The sequence below is a fragment of the Passer domesticus genome, chromosome 8, assembly GCF_036417665.1.
Source record: "Passer domesticus isolate bPasDom1 chromosome 8, bPasDom1.hap1, whole genome shotgun sequence".
NCBI lineage: Eukaryota > Metazoa > Chordata > Aves > Passeriformes > Passeridae > Passer > Passer domesticus.
In genome coordinates this window covers 30116638-30127071 of record NC_087481.1, presented here as the reverse complement: position 1 = coordinate 30127071, position 10434 = coordinate 30116638, and the positions used below count along the sequence as shown (strand labels likewise).

The 10434-nt window shown below is 40.3% G+C and overlaps 1 protein-coding gene across 1 annotated transcript in view; it reads right to left on the bottom strand.

Annotated features, from left to right (window-relative positions):
- Positions 1-6602: 6602 nt before the first annotated feature.
- Positions 6603-10434, bottom strand: part of LOC135306347 (protein FAM13A-like) — a 53837-nt gene continuing 50005 nt past the window's right edge. Inside the window, exons 7-8 of the transcript XR_010367146.1 lie at positions 7418-7515; positions 6603-6643 (exon numbers count right to left, since the gene is read on the bottom strand). The gene's annotated coding sequence lies outside the window, so the exon portion shown is untranslated. The remainder of the gene's footprint in view (positions 6644-7417; positions 7516-10434) is intronic.

Below are 10434 nucleotides of genomic sequence, written 5' to 3'. Positions count from 1 at the left end.
ACAAAAAGTGCATAGTAAGAAATCCTAAATTTTTTTCCAAGTTGTTTTCTGAATTACTTTTCACAAAATATGTAGTCAGTGACATTTGAAACCCACTGATTCAGGCCATTAACTTTTCTAATATCATGATCCATTGACATCAGAAACATCTCATCAGTTATACCATATTCCTCTGCACTTGTATTTCACTGAAATGCTGTGAATAAGCCACCAAATATTAGCAGCTGCAGCCAGTGGTCAATTCCTGCTCAGCTTCCACCTTGCTGTTTTAATTTCTTCTGCTAGCAAGTAGTCCTCCTCTGTTTGGCTTCTATTTCTATGCAGGCTCATGATCCGTGCTTGTGTCCTACCATGCACTATTTTAATTTACCAGCACAATCCACAGCTCCTCAGCACAGACATAAGTTTGTTCTTCCAAAGTCTAAGAATATTTTAACTTTCAATACATTTTAGGTTGCTTTGGTTTTGTTGGATTTGTTTTGGGGTATTTTTTCCCAATATTTTTTTCTTTTATATTGAGGGAAAGAGAGAGGAAATTGTGTTTCACCCAAATGTCCATTCTCAGCACACTGTGTCTTGCAACACAGTAAAACAGGCAGGACTGGTCACAACACTCTATAGAAACTAAATAATACAATCCTGCTGCAGGATATTCAACTTTGTGGCACAAAATCAGAACCCTACAGAAAATATAAGAAAATGGCACATGTTATAAAGCATAAATGTTTTATGCACATATTCAAATTTATTTCCTGTTGTGGGTTGACAAGGAAGTGAGCGAGTTTTTCAGGAAGTTGTTTCCTCATTAGAAGAGAAGACTTAGAAGGATTTTGTTTTGCACAGTGGTACTTTGGGGAGGAGCAGAACCTGTGGCAGTCACTGGAACAGGGACTGAATTTCTTTACAAAGCTGAGGAAATATCCACATAACCACACACCATCTGTGCTCTCGCCTTTTTATTCTCCTGCTTAATGTGTGTGTGTTTATCTTGTGGGCTGGCTTGGCTGCTGGCTCAGGAGTGTCCTGAGGTAGCACCGAGCCCAAGCCTGTCTGCAGACGTGTCCTGTGCCAGGGCCACCAGGACATCTCCCCTCCTTAGGGAATGGGGTCTGCTGTCCCACACACCAGGATCTGAGCCCTGGCACAGCCAGGCCCCAGGTGATCTACCATCCACAGCACCACAGAGATGTTCTAACAACAGCCACTTATCTTCATGGGAATAAGTTTAGTCCTTGTATCCAGCTCCTACGAGGAGATGCTCTTCCCAGGACCAGGACAAATCTCACTGAACAAGACTTTGCAGAGGAGTTTTCTTCCCCTTCTGGCTCAGAGCACCTCACAGGGGTCTCCACAATCAGCTCCCTGAGGTGCTGCAGCACAGAGGGCAGCACTCAGCCCTTCGGTTTTCCATTCCCTATTCTCCTCTTCAGTACATTATTTGTTTGAATATGTTCTCATCCCACATTTACAACAGGTTCAAAAAGAATCTGAAAGCAATAATTTTCTCTGGGAAGACCTTGTGCCACTTTACAACAGCTGCTGACACTGAACAAATGACCTCCTTCACATAAATTTGGTCCCAATGCAAAATATTTGTGACTTGGATACTTCCTGTATGGATCTGCTGAACGGGAGCAGAACCATGTGGGAAACAAATTTGTGCAGAAAGCAGCTTTACCACTTTGCTATCTATTGCAGAAGGGCAGTGTACATTACTTCTCCCTTTTGAAGCATTTAAATCCTCTGTTGCAAAGCACATTGAGTGTACTTCATGACAAGATCACATTTTCTATCTCAAATTGTAAGTCCCCTGACCCTTTGATAAACTAGAGAAAATTGGTTTTGGTTTTACACTACTCAGAGAGTTGTAAATATAAGAAAGACATTTTCATTCTAATTTTAATGATATTTTCTGTCTAGCAGTTCTGCAGCATCAATCAGAAAGATACCAATGACAGAAAAAATGTTCTATTTCTAGGTGAGCTATCCATTTTTAGAGAGAATGAGTCTTTATGAAATTTTTCAGAAGCAGAGCCAGTGAAAAACAATAACTAATCCTTTAAAACCTGACTGTAATATATTTTCTTTTTTTTTAAGATTATGAGGAAATGACATCTTGCCTTTATATTAACAAAAATGCTGACAGTACTTATTAAAAAAGAGCAATGAATGCTGTAGTCTAAATGTAGGCATATTCAGGAATATTCAGACCTACAGTATCTTCCCTCTCTTTGCTGAAGCTTGAAGGACTGCAGCCTACACTTTCTAACCCAAATCCAGGCTCTCCAACCCACATTTAAGCACCTACACAGTTTCAGACTAATTTTAGGTAGCCACCAAGCTGAAAACCCTTGGCAGGTACACACACTGCTAATTCAGTGTCTGGGATGATGGTTGTAAAGGCTCTGGGATTATGCCTAACACTACAGCTGTGTTGATGCATGCTCTCTACAAATATAGAAAAAAAATCCTCCAACACACCCAAACTCAGCTCCAACAGTTATTAAGGCACCAACCCAGTTACCATCTCGGGGCATATTTGTTCTCCTCTCCCACTCCCTCGCTTTTCCTGTTCCTCACAGAACTTCTCAGCTCTGATTAACCACCCCAAAGCTCCTGTCTCAGCCCCGTGGGTGCACGAGGGATAATGCCAGCCAGGATAACTCTGGGTGTTTCCCACCAGCCCCACAGAGCTGGTGCCAGTCATGGGGGGGTAGTGAGGGCCCTTGCTCTCTTTTTCCTCTCCCCTCAGCACTGCACGTGGCAGATTCCACATCACTTGTAGCTGCAACCAGCCACTCGAGTGTTTTGAGAGAATGGGCTGAAAAATGACTTTATAAACTGCCCAGTGGGAAAATGTGTTCAGGCAGAGCAGGGAAAAGCCATTCTCCAAAGCAGTACAGTTCTTACCCCAGCATTACTCATAGCTGCGTGGAGAAACAGGAAAACCTGATCATCTATAGCCCCCAAAAACTGAGCATGACTCAAGTGGAGTGACTCACAGTTCTGACTAACCTGTTTAACAGCTCTTTTTAAAAAGAACCACTTTTGAAATAATTCCTGTGTGTTCTCCCTCAATTGCCTTCCACTGCACAGTTTTAAAGTGATTGCCAAAGCACAATCACAGTGCAGATCTAAGCAAACCACAACGATGCATAAATGTATCTTAAAGCTTTAAATAAAACATCTAGTTAATAAGTGTTAGGCAGATGTATTTGTCTAGAACCTAGCAGATTATTTCTTAGTCAAACACAAGGCAAATCCAGCTGAATGCCAGGCTGGGAGGATGGAGGGTTGAGTCATGCTCTGTTGAGTGCCTGTATCCAGCCTGCAGGTGCACTGCACTCCTCACATTCCTGCTCTGTGCAGTGAATTTCCAGCAGAATAAAAAAGTAGCTGAGTCCTCTCCCAGAAGAAAATGCAGCTGGGGCCAGGAACAGCAATGCTTCTAAGGAGAATTTGAGGAACAGTCACCTCCCAGCATAAAGCAGTTTGCATTTTTAAATCAATAGGGATATTGTAATAGAGATGGAAGTGAAGAGTTCATTCATTTTTAGCCCATTCTTCAATACGGGATAAGTATTCCTCCTTATTCACCATTACAATGAATCCCAAATATCAAAAATGTTTATAAAACCATAACTACACTTTGCATCTGTAATGCAGAGTAAAAAAATTAATTTATTAATATCTCATTCTTACAAATAGTCATATGTCAAACAGCAAACAGGCAGGAGAAAAGTAACCAAATGAAACCCATTCTCCATCAAAGACAGGGGTTGTCTAAATTCACCACTTTCCACAAAGTGTCCTGTCAGCCTCTGCAGCAAATGAGGCTCACATCCACTCAAAGGAGCCAGAACTAACTGAAAAGGCTGGGAAATCAGCTGAGGAGACTTAAAGAAACTGCCCCTTATATGGTGCTGTAATTCTACTCTATCTCTTGGAGAGTCTGCAGAGGTCCCACGTTTCAAAATTACACTTAACATTTAAAACTACACATGCAATAAATCATCCATGTAACATTCCTCAAGAGTCACTAAGCAGCTTTCTCTGACATTGCCACTAATGGAAAAGAGGATTAATGGGTTTTGCTATTATTTATTACCCTCCCCTTGACTGGAGAAAATCCAGTTGTTTTCCCCAAGTTGTTGCTGAATGCCTTGACCCAAATCCCTACTTACAGCCTTAGGTAACAACAAACAGAAATGTTGTCATTTCAAGGGTTAGATTAAATTTAATCCATACTGAAAGTACAATCAGATTGATGCATGGATTGATTGACAAGTGCTGAGGACCAGTCAATCACCTCTTCCTGCTGTCTGAAAGAAAGCTTCCATGTCATTTTTTTCAGAAAACATTTACTTAAGTGTGCTGATGAACTCCTGATTTTCCACTCTCCTCAGCATCCTCTCTCCATTATTTGTGCAGTGTATACTTTTAAACAGATCTGGAATGGCTCCACACTCAAAAGTATGATTAAGTGATTACAAGTAATGCAGCAGTCATTGTAATAAACCATTTAATCCACCCTTAGGAGTCTCATCTGATGCATCAAAACCTCTGTATATAACAAATATGCCAATGCACAAATATTCAAATACCTTTTGATTCACGGCAATATAAGACTATAAAGCATTTCCCCCAGTTTATTTTTAAGAGGTGGTCATTTCATTTCCTTGGAAAAATTACTCTATGCATAAACTGTATGATGCAACCCTGCATTCATTAATATTTCATTTGTTGGCAGAAGCCAGCTCCAATTTTCAAAATCCATTATGAATGTAGGGAATGATGCCCATGAAAGAGTGAGTCACAATACTGCTGCCACTTGAAATAAGTCATCATCATCAACATTTTTCATAATGTCCTCTGATCTGTGCAAAAAATAACTTTCCACTTAAATAGGAAAAGTTTGACAAAACTGGAAGCATATGTTTCAGATATTATCTCAAAAATAGTGACCTTTTCTGATATTTTTAAAAGTAGCTTTAACAAAATGAAATATTTATTATCAGCAGCAATCTGCTTTCACAAAGTGCACAACCAGAATAACACCGGGACGCGCTGGCTCCCACGGCAGTGAAATTACACACAGAACATTATGTAACCACATACAATAAAGTTACTCTGAATTTCAGAGAGATAATGAGGAATTCCTGAAGACCTCAGCCAGCTACCCAGACAGGCTTTTATTACCTGGCTGCATTGCCAAGGAGAAGTCCCAGCAGCCACCCTTGCTGTTAACTCTTGATCTCTGTCATGCAGAGTCACAGAGGAGTCCACCAGCAGCAGTGCAGCTCCCCTGCTCCCAAAGCTCAGGCATGAGATGTACACAGAATATCCAGCAGCACTCACCCCAGCCCTCACCCAGGCATTTCCCTGGAAAGACATTTGCATTTTAGGTGGGGACTCCTCCCCATGGAGCTCCCAGGAGATGCAGAGCTGGATTAGCCTTCTGCAGCAGAAAGTTCTGCTGGGCTGCACAGACACCCCACATTTCCCTTGCTATCTCCCACACTGTCGTGTTTTCTTCACCTGCCTCATCTCCCACTTGCCAAGCTGCTGGTGCCTCAGGCTCTCAGGAGCACAAATCTTAGAAGTTGTTACTTAAGGTGCCCCCCCTGCAATTAAAGATTCTAAGGAAATAGCCTCAAAACTTTTTGTATATAAGCAGACTGCCTCATTCTTCCACCAGTCAAAAGGAGATGAGCAGCATACGTCTACTTCCAGCCTAGGCTCATTGTCACTGTAACATTGATGTAGACAGCACAACAGCCATCCATGCCATGAAACACCCCAGGAATCGGAAAAATCACATAATTCCCATAAGTCAAGCCACCGTCCAGACATCTGTGTTTCTATATAAGGTTCCACAGTGTGCAGTTTTCAGAATATAATTTTTGCTGCTGCTTGGGTCAACAAGACCTCAGAACTCACCCAGCTGTAAGATTAGAAACCACCACACAACTATGACTATCTGAAAACCTGTCATTAATCTACTAAAACATCCACATATTCAGATAACAGCACCTGCATAATAAAGTGCCTTCCTTCTATTACTCACACAAACGTAAATGAAAAATATATCAGCACCATTTGAATCCAACTTCATATGGAGCTACTTTGAACTGTTTCTAGCATGACTTTGCTAAATCCCTAGACAATGAATATGAGCTTGAATATTATTTTACAATTGCTATTCAAAGTAAGATCAAACCTGGAAGCTACTAGAGTCACAAGTGAAGGGATGAAAAAAAAAAAAAGTGGTGTTGCTTTTTTAAAAATCAGTCTAAGAAGACTGAAGGGGACAGAAGAGAGGTGATTGCCTGGCAGGGACCTGCTGATGCTCTCTGGTTTGCTGACACCAGGTCAGTAACCTGCTAAACCTGCCTTGTTCCACACACTGTGCAGGTTAACAAGCCTTCTGACTTGTGGAACCAGAGCCAGGCTGAGGACAAGATAGAAAAAGGAGAAACAGCACTGCTCTTACATCTGAAAAAAAAATTATAAGTCAATGAACTGTAGAGTGTGAGCAGAAAATAAACCCATTAAATTATCGCAAAGAGCACAAGTACCTCAGGTCACGGTTGGCAAGAAGGCTGACAGAAACTGAATTGGTCAAGTGGGCTTGGAAAAGGCATTGAAAGAAAACAGAGGACAGAGGAATCAGTCTGGTGTTGAACTTGAAAAAGAAAAGACAGAGAAGTGAAAAGATTGAATCTTGATAAGTTTCCCATAAGCACAGAATGAATTAATTATGATAGCGGAAATATTAGACTAGAATAAAAGGTACTGATAAGAGCCAAGGTAATTTATCTTTCCAGTATTTATAGAGACAGAGAAACCCTTTTTTTCCCCTCCAAAACCTGTAATAAAGTTCTGCAAACCAAACTTTTTAGATGAGACTTCTTGTGAGTGACCCATTCTTACTGTGCAGGGTAAAGACACTGCCATGCTTGACAACTTTTCCAGCTATTGATAAAAATAGTCTGTCAGATCTCTGAAAATTTGCAAACCTAATTATTCCAAGGCAGAAGTTTGGACTGGTAAATATGCTTGATTTGTTTTGCATTCCATTAAAAAAAAAAATCAGAGATGTTACACCATCTTTTTCATTGAATTGATGCTCAAACACAAAAAAAGCCATCTGGAAATTCCAGTTGTGGAGCCAAGCCCAGGGACTGCTCTTTAACCTCAGCACCCCAGAGAGTGAGGACTGAAAGCCCAGGATATAGATACACAGACAGCAACATATGCAAACAGGAAAACACAATGTGCATTTCTCCTTTGTTTGCATATTCATCAAACTGCATTTCTGTATCTGCAAGTGATCACTTGGTTGTGTAATTATTAATTCCATTCTTATATGCATCAAATCATGATAAAACTAATGCAAATTGAATGGAAAACTGACCTTTTTTGTGTGTACCAGTTTTGATCTTCTGGTAGTTTGCTGGTACTCTAGGGTTGAGAATATTCTATGGAGTACAGTTTATAACAACCTCCGTGAGTCTGAAACAATTAGAAATAGTTACAACACTGACTAAGACTTCAAATTAAAATCAGAATTATCATAAAATTAAAACCTTTTTTTGTACCCATTTTCCTTTCTGGATGTGATCAAAACCAGTTTGACTTCAAAAAAGAAGTCATTTATTAATAGAACTGTATGAAGAATTTTTCATTGCAACTACCTCAAGTGGGCATAAGAAGTATACTGTGATTTACATCAGCCACAGAGAGATTTTCATTTTAATTCATTCTTTTCTATTGCCAGCTCTAATTTGCAGATGTTGTAGGCTTTCAGCCCAAAACAGAAGTAGAAATTCTGGCATGTTCAATGTTTGGAAAAAATTCATATCTGCAATGATAGAGGCTAAACAGATAGGACAGATGGGCAGAAGAAACCAAGGGACAGAAATAAATTATGTCTTGATGTTACCTGCTGAAGAGAAAACCTTTCATGGGTTTCTAGAGCCAGACCAAAACCACACTTTTCAGAACTCCATCACTTAGTCATCAGTGACAAACTGATGAAAAAAGAAGTGAAAAGTACCAACACAGTACCTATTTTTATCCAAAATAAAACATTTCCATTTGCAGATTTTTTTTAAGAGAAAAAATACTAAATAGTCTATGCAGGGATTTACAAGGAAAAAGTAAGAAAAGAGATGCCTACCATCTCCTTCTATTTTCAGCCCCTCAACATCCTACCATTCCCACAATTCATGCACAAACCATTCCAGGAGCCACAGCTCAATCTGCCTGTCCTGGAGTGTGAATATGAACTTCAGCTGCTCATTCCAGAGTCTGCCCCAAACTCTGGGCTACAGAGATCTAATCACTCCTGAGCTCTCCTGGTACCATAATTATACCATAATTCAGCACAAGGAAGGATTAGGACTCTGCATGCATCTCTTGGTTTAGTGACACCCAATTGTCCTCATGAATCCCATTCCCCAAACCTAAACACTGCAGGAATGCTTCAATATCTTGGAAAAGAAAAATTACCTGGGAAGTTAGGGACTAATCTTTTCACCAAATGCAATCTGCATAAAGCTGCACCTTTCAGTCAGTCTCTCATTCTTTTTACAAGGCACTGTCAAGCTCAAGACACACATTGCTGAGCAGAAACACAGCCAAGTCATCTTCTGGCTGGAGATGACCCAGAACTGAGAGAGTTGTTCAGGAGCTCTGGTGCTGTTCTGCTTCCTGAAGGCATCCTGACATTTAAGTGCTTTCTATAAATGTGCTCATCACTCCTGGGGGATAAAGTCATGCCCTGAGCTCCTGTCCTAGTCTTAACACAGCACTGAAACAAGTAGAGACTCCTCTGGAGGATGAGGGAAAGGTGTGCCAACATTTTTCCACAAAACTTTATCAGACAAAATGAAAAGCCCACTGCCATTCAACACACAAAGCAGCCAATGCCCTCCCTCAGCAGGTTATTATAAAGTGTTTTGCACAGAAATCCTAGATTATAATTTTCATTTGAGAGAAGTTCTTTATTTAGGGCAGTGACAGAGAAAGTCCAGGTTACCAGTGGAATTGTATTGCTTCTTGTCTGTTCATTGCATGGGCTGATAAGAGAATGCCACAAAAACAGCTATGAATGTAGATGCATCCAGTTTTTCTAATATTCACCATTAAAAGCACCAAAGATTTAAAACTGGCACCAGAACTCAGTGGCACTAAGTTTAATATTCTGACTGCTTGCAATAACTTTCAGGAGCAACATCATTTTACAGGTAATTTTACAGTATTCATTAGAATTCTAATGGAACTCAGTAGCATTGAATAATAAGTGTGCATAAAGATGCTTTAAGGTCAAATCCAGCATGCATCAATGAATAGAGAGGTCATAATGTGATAACCAGCTTGGATGGAAGTTTAGTTCTGACTGACAGAAGTATTGGAGAATGGTTTATTCGCAGGGAGTTAAACATGAGATGTTCTTCTTACCTGGTGTACAATATGCATTTTCACTCAATATTTCACATGGGACAGATGAATCACAAGTGTCTTCATCTTTCCTCATGGAAAACCTTGACTCATCTTCCCAGCCCCTACTAAAAACCTTAGCACAACGCTCTTATAAGCAACAAAGGAACACAAAACTGATCGGCTTATTAACAGATATAAATATTTTCAAGGGACTATTTGTTTGAAATAATGAAGCAGTAAGCAGCATGGCCTGAAAACACTCCAAGTTACAGCAAGCTGTGCCCAGCACACCTGCAGGGGGCTGTGGCAGGCAGCTGATGCAGCTCTGTGCATTGGGAGCTGCATCCTACATGCAAAGTGTGCATGCACATCTCACAGAAGCAGAGCAGGGCTCTGCCAGGCCCCTCAGCCCCAGCACCCTGCAGGCTGCCAGGTGCTGCAATGCAGACTTGTTCTGCCTGTCTGGATGCTCTGTGGGAAATTGATCCTGCTTATTTATGACCACTACACTGTCAGAGCATCAGGAGCTGCTTTCTCAAGTCCTAGTGATGGGCTCCATTAATTTTATTGAAACATAAATTTCACATTAGAGTTTTGATCTCTAACTTTGACAAAGACATTAATTCTCAGACAGAAAATTTTCATGAAGCCCACATTATTTCCTGCTAGGATACTGTATATATTCTCTATTTCAAATTACAGAGAGCCTCTATACATTCTAATGATATATTATGCCCTGTAATACCTTTATGTGTAGTATGCAGTCCTAGAGTCCCTAAATTATTCATCATGATGTGCTTCAGAAGCAGAGTTTGTTCATATCTCTTTAGGTAGTTGGAAGCACTGTAGCTCTATTTAACCCATTCCACACACTAGCAGAGCTCATTCGGTTAATATTAAGCAAAATAAATAAGTATTTTCCTTTGGTCCTCACATTCACATTTTAAATTGATCTAAGAGGTCCAAATCACCCTATTTTACTTTCAG